This window comes from Phoxinus phoxinus, assembly GCF_949152265.1.
Source record: "Phoxinus phoxinus genome assembly, chromosome: 6".
In the NCBI taxonomy this organism is placed as follows: domain Eukaryota; kingdom Metazoa; phylum Chordata; class Actinopteri; order Cypriniformes; family Leuciscidae; genus Phoxinus; species Phoxinus phoxinus.
Window position 1 is genome coordinate 7,698,834 of NC_136881.1, and position 17,099 is coordinate 7,715,932.

A 17,099-nucleotide genomic window follows, 5' to 3' on the forward strand; every position below is an offset into this window, starting at 1 on the left:
CTGCATGCTGTGACAGACAGCAAAGTAGAGGGTGAAAGCCTTTCAGATAGACACGCTGCAGCTTCTGATTAGCTCCTGAAGTTGTTAAAGATCATTTGGAAGCTTTTGAAGACTGACTGATAGAAATTGCGTTTTTTACAATACAAATGTTTATGAAATTACAAGAACTAAAAAGTACCATAGTATTACCATAATTTTTTTAGACATGATATTATAGTAATGCCATGGTTTTTGGACAATACTATGTTTAAACCATGGTACTCTTTGAAGTACTTGGATTGGCAAGTACACTGGCTTTCAAAAGTGTGGGGTCGGTATGATTTTCTTCATGTTTTGAAAGAAGTATCTTACTCACCAAGGCTGCATTTATTTGATCAAAAATACAGAAAAGCACTAATATTGTAAAATATAGTAAATTATGATTAAAAAACTTTATAATTTAATATAAAAAGTAATTCATTCCTGTGATGAATCTGAATTTTCAAAATGCAGTGTCAAAAAGTCTTCACAGTCAATTTAATGCATACCGTACCTATTAATTACTTTTAATAAAATCGTATATTGACCCTCAAATTTTGAAAAGTAGTTTAAATACCACTGTATATGTAAATTATGTATGGTGATGGTAATACCGTGGTACTGAAATACACGTACAACTGTATTTTTTACTATACTCTAAAATGCTTCATTGAATATCATAGTACTAGTTCCATGTTATTTTTTAATCTTACAAAAAATAACTGTGGTACAACCATGGTACTTTGATATTCTGGAAAATATGATGCAAAAACTTCATATACCAGGGCATTGACACGGTATTCCAAAGTATGTCCAAGAATTCCATGGCACTGCACTCACGAAAAATGACAAAGGTACACGAATTTAGGACCATGTTCAAAGTACCACATTATTACCATTGGATGACTGTACCATGGCATTATTGCCACAGTATTTTTTTAAAGTGTACCATGGTCCAAAAAACATGGTAGTCCTGCTGGTCATGTGATCTCCCCATGTACAAAAAACCACAAAACAAAATAAAAAAACAACACTTCCTTTATCAGGCTACAAACACAAAAATCACATTGAAATAAACGAACTGATATGCATGCAAACCACAGACTTGTGTGCAGCAGTGCAAACGCGTACATGCATGTGCACATGCATACTTAAAATGCTAATTACGACGAAGAGTGTGAAAGCTCATTCGCCGGCCAGACTAATTAAACAGCATCATCTCATCTATATTCGTAATTAAACACTTGAGCATAATCATACAACGCGCCAGGACTCCAAACGAATCAATTAAAAGCATCTGATTAATTAATTTATTCTGACTACATTTGTCCCACTTTCTAATAAATGGATACTTTGTAGCCATTTCACTTTAGCCTCATTTATCTTTTTTTCTAACCTCTTTGTTGTTCTTCATAATGTTGACCACAGGGCAAATCCATGTCATTTACATTTTTTTCTTTTGCACTATTTTCTCTTTTAAGTTGTGTTAAATTGAGGCTGCTTGAGGCAAGTGCTTTAAAGAGAAAGAGAGAGAGAGAGGGTGCAAATACACACCCAGTGCTTTGATACCATTTAACATGGTTAACATAGTCTAACATGATTTTCCCAAGTAAGTCATGTTCCTGGATCAACATATTTCATTGATCCTGAAACAACATTCCTGTCTATCCCTATCCCTACGCCTACCCCTAAACCTAACCCTGTATACCCCAAATAATTTTCTATACAATCAGAGGGAAATAATAGACGAATAACACTGATGTAGAAGTATCTAACCCGGGTTGTAAGCCTTAACTTGATATCAACTATAAACTTGTCCCTTACATCTGATTGATTGATTAGAAGAATGTTGTTTTGGGTCAACAAAGATGGTGATCCAGGAACATGTTGTACTTGGTGAAATCATGTTCACCATTAAGATACAAACAAATATATTGACACAATTTTAAAGCAAAAAAAATATCAGTCATCATTTACTTACTATTGTTCCATCCAAACTTATATTCTTTTTTTTTTTGTCGAACAAAAATGAGACATTTTATACAACAAATACAGCTATTGGGAACTAAAGTGTGCGTGCTTTAAGACAAGAGGCAAAACAAAAGTACCATAAGTTGCGGATCTTATGTTCAGTGGGCTGTTAATTGTTGCAACAGAATCACTGAGTTCAACCTAAAAACCAGATCAGTCTGATTCATAAAATAATCATTCAGGGGTGCGTTTCCCAAAAGCATCGTTAGCCAACTATGGTCGCAAGTTCCATTGAACTCTATTGGTAACGACAGAACTTATGACCATAGTTGGCTTTGGGAAACGCATCCCAGATTGGTTTTATGAACCAGATGGACTAATTCATTGAAAATATTTGACTCAAAAGATTTCATGAATCATGTATCACTGTTCTTCTACTTCACGAACTCTCATCAATTTCAATGTCGGTGTGTATCATATGACTTCAGCAGGCTTGATATATAGTTGTATGGACTATTTTATGATGCTCTTATGATGCTTTTCTGTCCTTTTGGAAGCGTGAATGCTTTATCTCTGTTCAAAACGTATTGCATAATAAAAAAAGTGTCCAGTACATTCTTCAGAATTTCTCCTTTTGTGTTCCACAGAACAAAGAAAGCCTGGCCACACAGGTTTGAACAACACAAGGCATGATAAAAGGCTTTCCATTTTTGTGTGAACTATCCCTTTAAAACACAAGCATTGCATTCATATTGCCAGACACATACAAAACCAATAAACACATGCAAAACCAGTCTTTTAAGTTTAGCAGCTTTATCGTTTCTATGTACTGTGCAGAGCAAGAATGAAAAATGTATGTTGACAGACGAGTGTGTGTGTGCTTCATCGACTGCTCCCAGCCCCAGCGGTCCCATTTACCTAGTACAGTGTTCAGGTCTGCGATATTAATTAAGATAAATTCGCCTCCATATTCGGCTGCTGTGCTATCACCCCATTTATCAAAATTAGGTTCATTATTTCAGTGCGCCAGCAGAATTATTACCTTTTTCATGTCTGATTTTTATTAATATTCATAATTTAATAACGCAGCATTTGAGGCTGTCCGCAGAGGGAGCATTTATGAGATAAAGAATTGTGACATTCATAGACAGGGCAGGCAGAAACAAACACACACACACACACACACACAAAGCATGTGTTGATAATTTATTTAGAGAATCATTTATTATATTTACCTAAAGCTGTTGTTTAGATTTTTAGTGGTGAAGTATATTCATAAGTATGCATACCCTTATAAAAACAATTACCGGTACGTAAAACTATGATTTACCATTGCAGGAGCATGGTGGTAACAGTATCAACTGGCAATATCATACCTGTATACTTTTATATGGTACTGAATGATATTCATGTACCATGGCATGGTGATACAAATTAAAATATACCATGTTATTAAAAAAGTACCATGGTATTATGTGATAATATCACTATGTGATTTTGTAAGATTACTAATTCCATGTTTTTACATGTACTGTGGAAGTACCACAGAAGACTTGGGAAATCATGTAAATACCATAGTATTTATGGTAATCAAGGTACATTGAAGGTACCATGGCTTTCATGGAAGAATCAATGTATTATCATCCAATACCATTGCACACAGTATTTTTTGTTAGTAACTGAAATACATGTATCATGGTTTTTGTATGGTACTTCTGTTTGCACATGTCAAAAATACCATAATAGTAACATGGTCATTGTCCAAAAACCATGATAGGTTATGTGTTTTTTATGTGCAACCTTAGTGTCAAGTTAAAAAAACTGCATGGTAAATAGGCTATGCTAAAAGTGAGTGTATAATGAGAGAAAAAATGCACAACAGTGAAGTATTTCAATGTTTTCAGGCAATACCGACAGATTTCAGATGACAGCCAAATTTAAATAATCATGCAAACCTTCAAAATATTATACTTTTATTATCCTTATCTTGTAATCATTATAAGCACAAGTTGTAACTGCTGGCTAACACATTCATTGTGTTAGCTTAACATGCTATATTATAGCTGTCTTACTGCCATATGGACATTACTTTGATACACTCATTTCTGGCAGAATACTTAATAACATAATATGTCCTAAAGTGTAACACTGAAACAAGCATTTTCTGTAAAGCTGCTTTGAAACAATATGTATTATGAAATAGAAATAAAGCTGAATTGAATATTTGAGAAAAGATCCAGATTTGACATTTCTTTGTTATCTGTCCCTGTTTTTAAAACTATGCTACTACGCCAACATTTCCTTTCCTCACACTCACCTCCCCTCTCTTCCCTCCATCCATCTCATGTTCACCCTGCAGGTGAGCTGAGCTGAATTGACATTTTCCTCCCCTGTTTTTTCTCACCCTCCGCCTCTCCGGTGCTGTAATTTGGCATAATTAATGCTAACATTACTGCTGATAATTTAGCTACTTAATTAAACTCAGAGGACTTCATTAAGACCGGGATGGCACCGTGACTTGTGTGTGTGTGTGTATACATCATGAGTGTCAGCAAATGTGTGTCAGAGACTGGGTGTGTGCGACATAATTTGGTTGCAAATAGCGGCTGGGTGGGTAATTGTTTTTGTCATTAGATCTGTGGCGGCGATAAAGATGTGCACAGATAAAGGGCTTACTATGCAGGCATTGATAGGCTACTGTTATTTTAGTGTCCTTTCAAAGGGCTAAAATTTATAACTTTTGACCCCACGCCCATGGTCTGGTTATATATACTATTTTAACACTCCTCATTTGAACTTCAACTCACCAGTCTAATTGCTATAGAGCTTTTAAAGGGTTAGTTCACCCAAAAATGAAAGTTCTGTCAGTAATTACTCACCCTCATGTTGTTCCAACCCCGAAAGACTTTAGTTCATATTCGGAACACAAATTATGATATTTTTGATGAAATCTGAGAGCTGGACCACTTCTCCATAGGCTTCTATGGGATCGAAAGTTGCAGGCCCATAAAGTTTCTAAAGATAATGTTTAAAATAGTCCAAGTGACCAACCCAGAAGCGCTGCGCTGTTACGCTACGTGAACTCACTCAGAGGCCCACAGAGAAGAAAATGAATAGGTGAATAAAGTCGTTTTTTTTTTTTTTTTTTTTTTTTTACAAAAAGTATTCTCGTCACTTGAAAAACTTATGGTTGAGCCACTGTAGTCACTTGGACTATTTTAAACATTATCTTTACAAACTTTATGGGCCGGCAAGTTTCGATCGCATAGAAGCCTATGGAGAAGTGATCCAGCTCTCAGATTTCATCAAAAATATCTTGAAATATTTTGAAACTTAGCAAACTTGCAGCTCTAGTAGAAATGAAAAGATTTATCGTAAACTCTGTCATGGAAACTAGCATGTATAAACCTTAATTAAACAATTTAATCAATTAAAAAACTGTTTAACCTGTATGATATCACGTACGCTGTACTACATTGGACCAGAGGTTTGGAAAATGGATGGATGATTCACCTGTGGCCGCCATTTTCTGGCAAGACGGATTTATTCAGCACGACCCTCACAGTGACAGGTATTCTCTAGCCATTGGGTGTCCATCGGTTGTACACTTGTTATTGCGGTGCATTGTGGGATTGAATGAGTGCACTCGATAAAGTCCACAATGGTTTTAACACCACTAAGAGTGTCTGTCTCCTCAAATAGTGTCCTAGTTAGTGGATTTACGCTGACTTGAACTTTCCACTGCTGAAACAACATACCTTCTGATGTTCATTCATGTTTATTTTGTGCTGTAACTAGAGATTAACAGTTCATGTGCGCTTGAACTGAGGCGCTACAGCAATCAGTCATGACACATTAAAGAGCCACAAAATTGTATTTATTGTTTGAATGTCTTTTTTTTTAAACGACTAAATTTGAAATGACATACAGCTTTTTATATTTACAGCTTTTTGGGACTGCTTAAAGTTACCGAAACCAGCGATACAAAAAAATGAATGGACGAATAAGAAAAATCACGAGCTTGAAATGTTTGATATCAAAATGCAATAGGCTAGGTGACAGACTGACGCCAACTGCAATCTAACAGCACTGTGTTCAACGGTCGCATGGAGCACAAATTGCATCTCAGAAGTCGATTAAACCGTATTTAAGACATATACGTTAGGCTATGTGACATGAGGGAAATAAAACTATTGTCTAGCCTACTATCGGATAATTATAACCTGGAAAACACTCTTGGAGACTTTGGAGAATAATTTCAGTGCTCAATACTCACCATAATAATGTCTTGAAACTTGTGACGATGAAAATCTGAATTCTCTTGTGAACGATGTTTGTTTCGGTCTTCTTCAGCAACGGACCACCGGCGGCTAGATCGGCTCGCTCTCCCGCGCATCCGCATTTGAATTCTCCATTCCTCAGGCACAGTTTGCGCATGCGTGTAAAGTTTTTTTTTTTTTTGGAGGACTTGTTCAGCCAACACAGATTTTTTTTCGCTTCGACTTGATCTGACTGAGCACAATTAAATATGTTCGGAATCGGTGAATATACATTTTTAATTTTAAGTGAAGACCTTACACCATGATAATAAGTAGGTACTACAATGTATAGGCCTAGTACTATCTTTGAGTATGGGGATAATTAACTGGATGTCATTTATTGAGCTATTATGTAGGCTAATTGTCAGTTTCCACACACACACAAAAAAATTATAGTGTAAGCTTACCCCTAGGGGATTAAATCAAATATAAGATATATATTAAATATATGGATTAAATATTTGTTTTCCTAAATCTGCTCGATCTGCCATCTTGGATAAATGTTGACCTTTTTTCACAATGCATTTTGGGACTGTCTTATCCACAAACGATAGAGCAATGCAGCCAGAAATTTTGTTTAAAAGTACACTGCCAAGTTTGGGATCAGTGAGACTTAAAGGGTTATTTCACCCAAAAACGAAAGTTCTGTCAGTAATTCACCCTCAAGTTCTTCTAACCCCGTAAGACTTTTGTTCATCTTCGGAACACAAATTAAGATATTTTTGATGAAATCTGATATAGGCTGGGTTAGGTAACTGCATCTGCCGGCCCAGAAAAGTTAGTAGTAAAGACATCGTTAAAATAGTCCAAGTGACTACTACAGTGGCTCAACCTTAAGTCTATCAAGCGACGAGAATAGTTTTTGAGCGCAAAAAAAAAAAAAACGACTTTAAATATTCATTTTCTTCCGTGTAGGCCTCTGACGTGAGTTCACGAGAGCGCCACGATGCATGCGCGAGAAGAACTGAGAAGATGACGCTCACGATCATTTAATGGGAAAATGTGAAAGGTAAGCCATTAATTTTTTGTCATTGCAGGCACTTTTACGCTTTCTCATTGATTTCTCACGATTCGGACATCCAGGAAATGCACATAGAGACACACCTGCATCATCTTCTCAGTTCTCGCGCTCATGCGTTGTGGCGCTCTCATGAACTCACTCAGAGGCCCACACAGAAGAAAATGAATAGTTGAATAACGCCATTATTTTGGGTTTGCGCGCAAAAAGAATTCTCGTATTTTTGATCATATAAATGCAGCCTTTGTGAGGATAATAGAGACATCTGCTCACATTTTGGAGTTTGTTTAATGAAATCTCTAGCAGTGAGTGGACTAAAAGACCCATTTAGAAGTGGATGCTGTTTTAGCTAAAGCAGTTTTAGTCTATCTGCTATAATAATCACTGTCCAAACGGTGGAATGAATTATGCTTCATTCATTCATTATGTATGCGAATCACTGTGTGTAACTTGGCCGGTGAGTTTGAAAGGTCCTATAATTCACGACTGTTTTCTTATTCTGCTCTGACCTCTCTCCGCTCACTCTCCACCATCCTGCCACGTCTTAATAAAGTCATCATGAAGACAAAATTAACCCAATTTATTTTGTCAATACATAGTCCTGGTCTTATCATGCATGATTCATTCATGCACAGAAAAAAAATGGTTGTCTTGGAACTTGCTCTGCCTCTGAAACAACCTTTGTTTTCAGCTGATGTCTCCTTGGCCATTAGCCAGATATTCAGTAATTGTTTTAGGCTACTGTTGTAGTTAAAGCAGCCTTTCTAAATAAAGTCAATGCAAATTGGCATTCAAAACTTGAGGGCCATTAAGACTTTTTTAAAGAAAGTTAATATTTTTATTAAGCAAGGATGCATTAAATTGTTAACAACTGTTGTGCAACTTATTGTGCAACTTATTTAAAATTGATGATGATAGTAAGAAGTGTTTCTTATGGAAGCTTGTTTCCACCACAGAATAAAACAGTTCAAAAGATAATTTAAGTTTACATCTTGCAATTCTGAATTTTTGTCCTGTGGTTTCAAGTTTATATCTCCCAATTCTGATTTCTTTTCTCAGAATAGAAAACTACGGAATAGTTTCCATAAGGAAATAAATATGGGATGGGAGAAAAAAATTAATGCTTTTGTCAATGCTTTTGCGTTCCCCTGAGAAACCAGCAAAATGTTTTGCAAAAGTTACGCAAAGATTCTCGGGTGAACGAAAACATTTTGCGAGCGAATGCAAAGCTTCTCAGGGGAACGCAAAACATTTGCAAGACAATGCAAAAGCATTGAAATTATTTTTCTTCTCATCTCATTTTTTTTTTTTCATCACCATGCCCCTTTTAGGGGCTTCGTAGAAAACAATAATTTTAAATTGTTGTAATATTTCACAATATTACAACTTTTTTTTTTTACAATATTAATACAATTTTTACTGTATTTTGATTAAACGCACCCTTGTTAAACATAAGAGACAAAAACATTAAGAAATATTACCGACTCTAAACTTTTGAATGATATAGAGCACGTAATCAAATGTATTTTCTAAGCAAAACAGTACGTTGAACAAGAAGAAAAAAGAGTTGACCATCCTCCACAACTTAAAAACTCAAAAGTGGGCATCAGTTCTGTTTCACTCTGAAATACATATTACAAAAGTAAAATGGAATATAAATGTCATTTTCATGTTGGCTTTCAGCTACAGTAGTACCTGACCAGACAGAAAGGTGGATACCCTTTCACAATAATTCCTAGATTGGAAATCGTCAGACTGGAAATGTGTTTTTAAGTCTGCATGTATGTGTGTTTAAGGTGTGTGTACCTGAGTGTATTAGTGTGCTTGTAGTGTCCGGCTCCAAATCGGTCTGTTCACATGCTGAGTGGGTTTTGGATTATCTGTGTACTAATTAACGCCCGGGCCGAGACGAGGAGAGCGGGTCTGTCTCAACCCCATGAAATGCACACATGCATGCACATGCAGGTACTTGCAAAATGCACACATCGGTCACTGATGAGTGCTTAACCATACTCACACATGTCCGCTGGCATGAATGTAAAGCTCCCTGAATTTGGTTAACTCAATTTTTACATTTCCCTCCCCAAAAAATGTAATGTTTTTCCAAATGCAGGGTTCTCCAGGATATTCCATGTTGTTCTGAGTGGTTGTTAGCATGTTGGTTTCTGGGTTTTTTTTGGGACATCATAAGTCTGACTGTTTAGAACAATAATAAATCAAATTTCCTCAATAAGTCACACAATATCAGGCAATGATGTAACAAAATGAATTTTCTATTTGGCCGAAATAGTTTTGTAAGGCCAAAACCATTGACCAAAACAGTGATGTTAAATTAGCGCTCCAATGATTTTGTGCATCTATGTTGTGCACACAATGTAGATAAGCTACAACAGGTAACATTTTAGCAGTGTGGACGCACTTCACTGTGACCAAAAAGGATGTTAAAGTAGTAGCAATACATAAAATTTGTTCTGCTGAAATATCAAGAGGCAGTTTGTTGCTGAAGAACTTTAGAGTACTAGCAGAAAGAGTACTATTATCCAATTACCCAAATTTAATTACCCAATGTTTATTTTTCGGTTTTGACTAAATTAAATCTTTAATTTTGGTTTTGGTGCATCTCTAATATCCGGGCCTGTCATGTCCTGTCGCACAAACCATGCAGAACGAGTTAAGCACTGATGTTTACTCCTTAGCTTCACCAATGTATGAAACTCTGAAGTCCTTCTCATTATCTAATGATCAACATGATTATCTGGGTGTTGTTAGAAACTGGGACATTTTATTGCCAGATCTAAACTACAAGAGATAGTACAACAAAGAAATATGCAGTATCTTATGATTCAATCTCCAATCATCCATTCATAACTAACTATAGCCCATTCATAACTCGTCACGAGTTAACTCTGAGAGGATACAAGCTATCCATTGCTATCTGACTCTCTTGCACAGACCATGAGAAATAGGTTCGAAACATGCCTTGAAGGCATAAAAAAGATGCGAAATTACTCGCAAAGAGAGGGAGAGAGTGCGAGACCTATGGAGAGCAGGCCTATCAAACGACTCCAGGCAAGATGATACGATAAGGGCATAATCAATCAGGAGCGTGCAGAAATCCTTAAGTGGTTGGTGTAGCCTCCCTCAAATTCAATCAGCCAGCCTTAGAGGAAGCTTACATGCCATGAAGACATGCTGGAATGGGAAGCTCAGATATCAGCTAATTCTATCATAGGGGCATGATGAAGTTCTACACGCCCGTTGGAAAGGCAAAACTAAAAGGTCGGGGGCTTTTTTAATATTGAAAACTGAGGAATATTATATCATTCAATTTGTAATAGAGGGAGGGGAGATCTGATTAGGCCGTCTAATGTGCTTTGGCTGAGAGAGGTGTCTCTTCTTCAATGGCAAGCCAACAGAGAGGTTGTAATATACTGTGATTAACTATCTAATCCACTAAACGGAGTAGGATCTGTCTTTATCTGTGCAGACTACATGGACTGAAATCAGGTTAGCTTAGAAACAAGACGACGGAACGCAAGAGGAGGAATAGGAGAGGACTTGTAATGAGACGAAAAAAATAAAGGGGTAGAAATGAGAGAGGAGGTAATGGGGAAAATAGCGTAATGAAGAGGATAGATGGGGATATACGAGAAATGAATGGGCAGATGTCCGTGTGTGTGCCATGTCCGTAAATCTTCTTGTGGCCGCCTAGGCTACTGCTTTTATTCGATTAATATATCAAGATGTAGTAGGCTATTGAACCAATCATTCCATCAATTCATAATCTTCTACATGGCCTGTAGGCTTCGGCTTTTGTGTTACATTGTGCTGATTTTTAATTTGTTTGTTTTTTATGTAAACATTCGTTAGCTTTTCTGCATTTTGCGCATGATAGCCGCGTTTTCAAAATGCCGTGACAAAACTGTTTGGTTACCAACATTCTTTAAAATATATTATTTTGTCTTCTGTAAAACAAAGAAATTCATACGTGTTCTTTTGTAAATTTTTGGGTAAATAATCTCTTCAATATATCTTTGTCTTTGTAGCTTTTAGTGTTTAGCGACACGGCTACCTTTTCCAAAGAGCAACTTATTACTTATTCTGCTGCAAATTTGTTAAAACTCCCAACAGGAGGACAATCAGCTTCATTTTGCTGAATTAATATGCCTACTGGAAAAATCCTGACGTATTCTCATTTCTTCTCAATATTTAACAGACTTATGGGACAATACATCATAAATTGGAATAATACAGGATGGAATAACTCTTGAATAAGTTGTCACATTTTGGGCCTGGTCTTGTTGGTGTGGTGACGCCAGTGTGTGTTTTTGGGAGATGGTTAGTCATAAAGTAATAAACGTCAGCAGAGAATCATAGTCACGATGATGGACAGGGCCAAAATCAGACCCCGCTTCTCATGTTGGGTCACAGTCGCCTGCGTTCAGACAGACAGACTGCAAAGTGCTGGACGAAACCGCACATGAGCCACAACATTCAATCGCACACAAAACAAAAATACCAAGAGAGAAACTTCACTTGCTACTGACGTCAGTTTGTGCACAAACACACACGTCTTTAAAGCGTTAATTATGCCGTGCCATGTTGGGCTTGGCAACCCGTCCTCCTTCACCATGATTTTGAATTATCGCTTTGTGGAGTCTATATACGTGTGAGCGACAGAGAGACACAAATGACAAATTGTTCATGGACTCTGACACTCGCGTCAATGGGGGTGATTCACAACCTTTAAGATCGAAAAAGCAGAACCGCTTTGAATTACACAACAGAACACACACATCTAATGAGAGTGGAAAAGTGAGTATCATAGGGCAAGAAACCTGAAAGAAAGAGAAAAGGTGAGATAATTTAACTTGTCTCACTCTCTCATATCCTACAGTGATGTCAGCTGCCTCAGAGAGATCAAGTGAAGCTGTGCACACACACACACACACACACACACACACACACACACACACACACACACACACACACACACACACACACACCAAGGAAACGGCTTTAATCAACAGTCATTCACCCCATCAGCACTAGGCGCAGTGACAGTACACACTTTTAGTACTTGAAAGTAGACGACTTCATTAATGTTACAGTAGGCTAGATATAAAATAAGTCTCGTTATAATCAGTGTTGTTTTCTATTGACATGAATGACACCTCAAACCCAAGCTTGTTTTGGAGAGGTGTGCTATAGGCAATCACACTTATGATTTTCAGATGATTAAAACATCTTATAGACTTGACATAGACAGAGACCTGAGATTTGGTGGACTCTTCTTGGGTCAGTAAGCAATCCTCAAGAAACCACAGAATTAAGCAGGCCTTCAAACAAGCATAGTAAACCTCTATGAAAAAAACCCCAAAAAACATTTTAAATAAAAAATTTATCAGAAACAATCGCAATTTTTTTTGTGCTATTTTTTCTGATAAAAATTGCATTTCTGTCATGACAATTCGGAAGAGTGTTTGGCATGGTAATATGGCAATGTTGATATGTTTGGTCTTGGCAGAATATGCTACGCTGGTACTGTTGTTATTTTTGTTGCTGTTGGTTGTTGCTGATGCAGAGCGAGTACGGGACTTGACATACACGACATGCTGCTACTGTACAATATAGCATACGTGAATTACTAATAGCAGATCTACACAGGTGGTCGGTTTAGGAAAGCGCGCTGCAAATTGCTACGACAAATGCTGACCAGGTATTTGAAGCTTATGCAGCGAGCTCATTGGCTACAGACAGCAGGAACCAGTCAGCTGCGTCCTATGAGAATGATGTGAAACAACCTATCAGTGTTGATGTTCTCTCACAATGAGGCAAAAAGCCACTCTCCGAAACCTTCACTCTCTCTGTTCCTATCTAATAGAATGAGCTGCCAGTGCCAACCTCCACCCGAACTGCTGAGAACATCACATCTGTTAAGAAGCAGCTGAAGACGCATCTCTTCCACTTAATGACCTCTCACTCTTAATGCACTACAAAATATTCTCAATTTTTCCTCTTCTCTCATCTTCTAAATGCATAAATGTACATGTAAATAGTATTTAAGAAAAATATAATAAAAAACCATCAAACTTATTTTGACGGAAAACTGCATGGAGCCCTTAAAGGGGTCATGAATTGGCTTCTTTTTTTATTTATTATATTGTTGTCTGAGCCTGAGGTCAACTTATGACGTTCTTTTTTTACATTCAAAAACATAAAAATTAATAAGTAGGCTATTTTCTACCCTGGTTTTGCGACATATTTTTATTAATATGGCAAAAAGCAATAAACTATGAAAGCCAGTGATTTTACTAGTTAAATATATTTATAATTACAATAGGAATTACATTTATATTGTAGTTAATATAATAATTATATCCAGAAAATAGTTAACGAGCAAAACAACAGCTTGTATCTGCATTAATATTATATGTGAAGTCACAAGTGTTTATTGAAAGTTTAATGTTTATTTAAATTGAATGGCTTTAAATCAAAATTCAGAGTCTGTAACTACAGCAATTGTGTGTGTGTATATCACCCATGATCTCTAGATAGTAATCAGACTTGAATGCAGACTCGAAAAACTTTATCTTTTCACAAATGTAAAAATTTTACGTTCACACGAAATAGGACACTTTCTCTAAAGTATGCCCATGACCCTTCATGGGTTTACAGTTTTATTGAGCCATCAAATACAACATGTGTATTTGTGTAATTGATAGTTTTGGGTTCAAACTTGGCTCAAATACTTGTGTGTGTGCACTCATGAAGCCGTGTGTGTAGAACTCTGCAGATCCAGGCAAGGCTATCTCTCCAGATCTGTGTATAGCTTTTCCATCTCTAATGTCTTTCCCAGAAATCTCCTCACACACAATGAGGGGCTTATATTCTGCGTGTGTGTGCGTGCTTAAATTCATTTAACCCAGACCATTTATGACAATAAATTACACTACTCAGCACAGTGGACCTACTGAAAGAAAACAATTATACACATGCATACGGTGTTTTGAAATTAAGCACCTGCAGAGAAATTCTCTACTATGTCTTTCACAAAAATAATAACCTCCAACATAAGGGTTTATAAAATCACAAGCCACAATAATATTGTTTAAATTGCTGAAGATCTCGTAACCTTCAATAAATTGTTTTATCTTACACTAATTTCTCTCACAAATTACAATTTTCAGCAACACTTTATTTCAATAGTCCTAGACATTCTACTAACTAAGTACATTTGCAACTACATGTCAACTAGCAGTCATTAGAATATTAGTAGGCTTAATATCTGCTAACACTTTATTGTGTTGGTCCCCCAGCAGACATCCTACTGACTCTTGGCAACTACAAGTCAACTTATTCTCCTAAACCCTAACCCTAAAACCTAACCATAACCTACCAGTCTACAACAGCCTACTAATACTCTAATGACAGTTAGTTGACATGTAGTTGAAAAGTTACTTAGTTAGTAGAATGTCTAAAGTGGACTATCGACATAAAGTGGAACCCAATTTTCTTTTTCCTGGTGCAATGAAAGTGAATGTTGACCAAGGACTCTCAAGCACCAAAGTGACAAATGTGGCATGACTTATATTGCTTATATTAATAGTATCTACATATTAGTTATAAATGAACAATCTTCCACACTCAAAGCTCAAAAATGTAAGATTTTTTGGAACTTGTGATCATTCACTTTCACTCATTGGCAAACGCGCCTGTAGCAACATTTGTGCAAAATTATATGCTGAGGGAGTTGAGGGTAATTGCAAGTCAAATTAAATTATAGTTATGTAATCGGATTACTATTTTCAAGTAACTTGTAAAAGTGATGCATTGCTTTTAAATTTACAACAAAATAACTTACTTTTTCAAATAAGTAACACAAGTTACTTTGTTTTCCTATGCATCGATTGACAACTCTCCTGTCCCCAAATGTGGAGTGAAATCGGGTAAGTGTAAACATGATGGCAATTAAAGTCCAGAATGGCAGCACGCTTGAGCTGCGCCCTCTACTGTACAGGAGTGAATTTGCATTTCCTTCAGCCTGAAGCTTATTCATTTCACTTTGGGTGTGAAAGTGTCTTTATATTTGGCAAAAATAGAAGTTTTGCAAACCCAACACAGGTGAATAAAAGTAACAAAATGTAACGCAATAAGCCTGCTTACCATAAAAAGTAAGTAACTAAGTAGAACAGTTACTTTTTTAGGGCGTAATGCAATATTGTAACGCAATACACCACTGATGTTGGTTTTTGCTCGTTTCACTTTCAAAGTGGCACAAAAAAAAAAGTTTTTTGTTTTTTTTTTTAATCCGAAGAAGATGAACGTGAATCTGGCAACGTTTTAATATGCTGGTTGTTGTGCAGTACGTACTGTGACAGTTTGGAAAAGCAATGTCTGGTGAGTAGCACTAAAAGGCTCTAAACAATACTGTTAACAAAAGAAAACGTGAAATAAAAATGCATTTGCTGAAGCAACCATGCCATCTTAGCAGCGTCTTTGAGCTTTTTTATCGAGACTCGTGTTTCATGATGGGACACCAAACAAGTTGACTGCATCAGAACAGCTATACATATAGAGCTGGTTATGTGATAATAATAAAAAAAGTCAACATGTGTTATTGGTTTACAAATCATGCACTATGGTAAAAGTGTTTCGAGGTCACAACACAATCAATATTTTGCTACTGTGATCAATTTGTGTGATTTATACCTCTAGTTCATTTCCGCTGGAAACGGCAGTGAATTTTATGTAGGCCTATAGGTGCATTTTTGGAGTTTTGCAAAAATTTAGGTAGATGCAGTTTTTCCCCCCAATGATTCTAGGTTACAAAAACAGCAACATGAACATTCTGCTAAACATTTCTTTTTGTGTTCCATGGAGGAACTAAACATATTTGGAATTTTTAGCCGAATTCTAATTTTTTTGTGAAATAAATGAGGCAAACTAAACAAGATCACAAGACTATATTCATCACTCAATTCAAGCAGCACCAAACAAACACTCTTAGCATAAATGCATATCAAAAGCAGTGGCACATGTAAAGCTCAATGGGGTGCCCTCGCTTGTAGGTACTTTCAGTGGATCAGATGGAAGGAAACACAGGTAATCCACTCGCCATATCAGCGCTGACAGAGCATCAACACACACATTAGCATATGTTAGCATTCCCATTCTTGTGGTCTCACATGCTCTATAATCTGTGTCGCAGCAGATTTCTTCATTGCACGACAAAGCCAAACAGAGACAGTTCCGGAATAAATTTGTGTGCATTAGAAGCCCATAAACATGCTGAGAGACAAATGCTAACATACAGTATTGAGATGAATCTTGGTCAGGTAAGTCCATGTGTACACAGACACAAAGTGTACCAAGTCCGTTTCATAGGGATTCCACAAAATAAGACCAAGCTTTCAGTTTATTATGAGATTCTGCACTGTTAGGCGTTTTCCAAGAGCATTTACTCTCACTTGAAAAGCATCTAGTGACGTTCTATTCTAGATCTTCCATGCAGGAGGAAACATGGAGTTCAACAGCTATGTCTTTCTTTACAGTGTCAACATGTTCAAAGGTTTGGTGTCTTTTTGGTGTTAAATATATATATATATATATATATAATTTAAAGAAATTAATACTTTTATTCAGCAAGGACAGTGATCAAAATTTGATCGTGACAGTGAAGACTTTTACCTCGTTACAAAAAATATATATTTAAATGTTATTTTTGTTCTTTTTAACTTCTATTTAGCAAAGAATACTGAAAATATTTATCA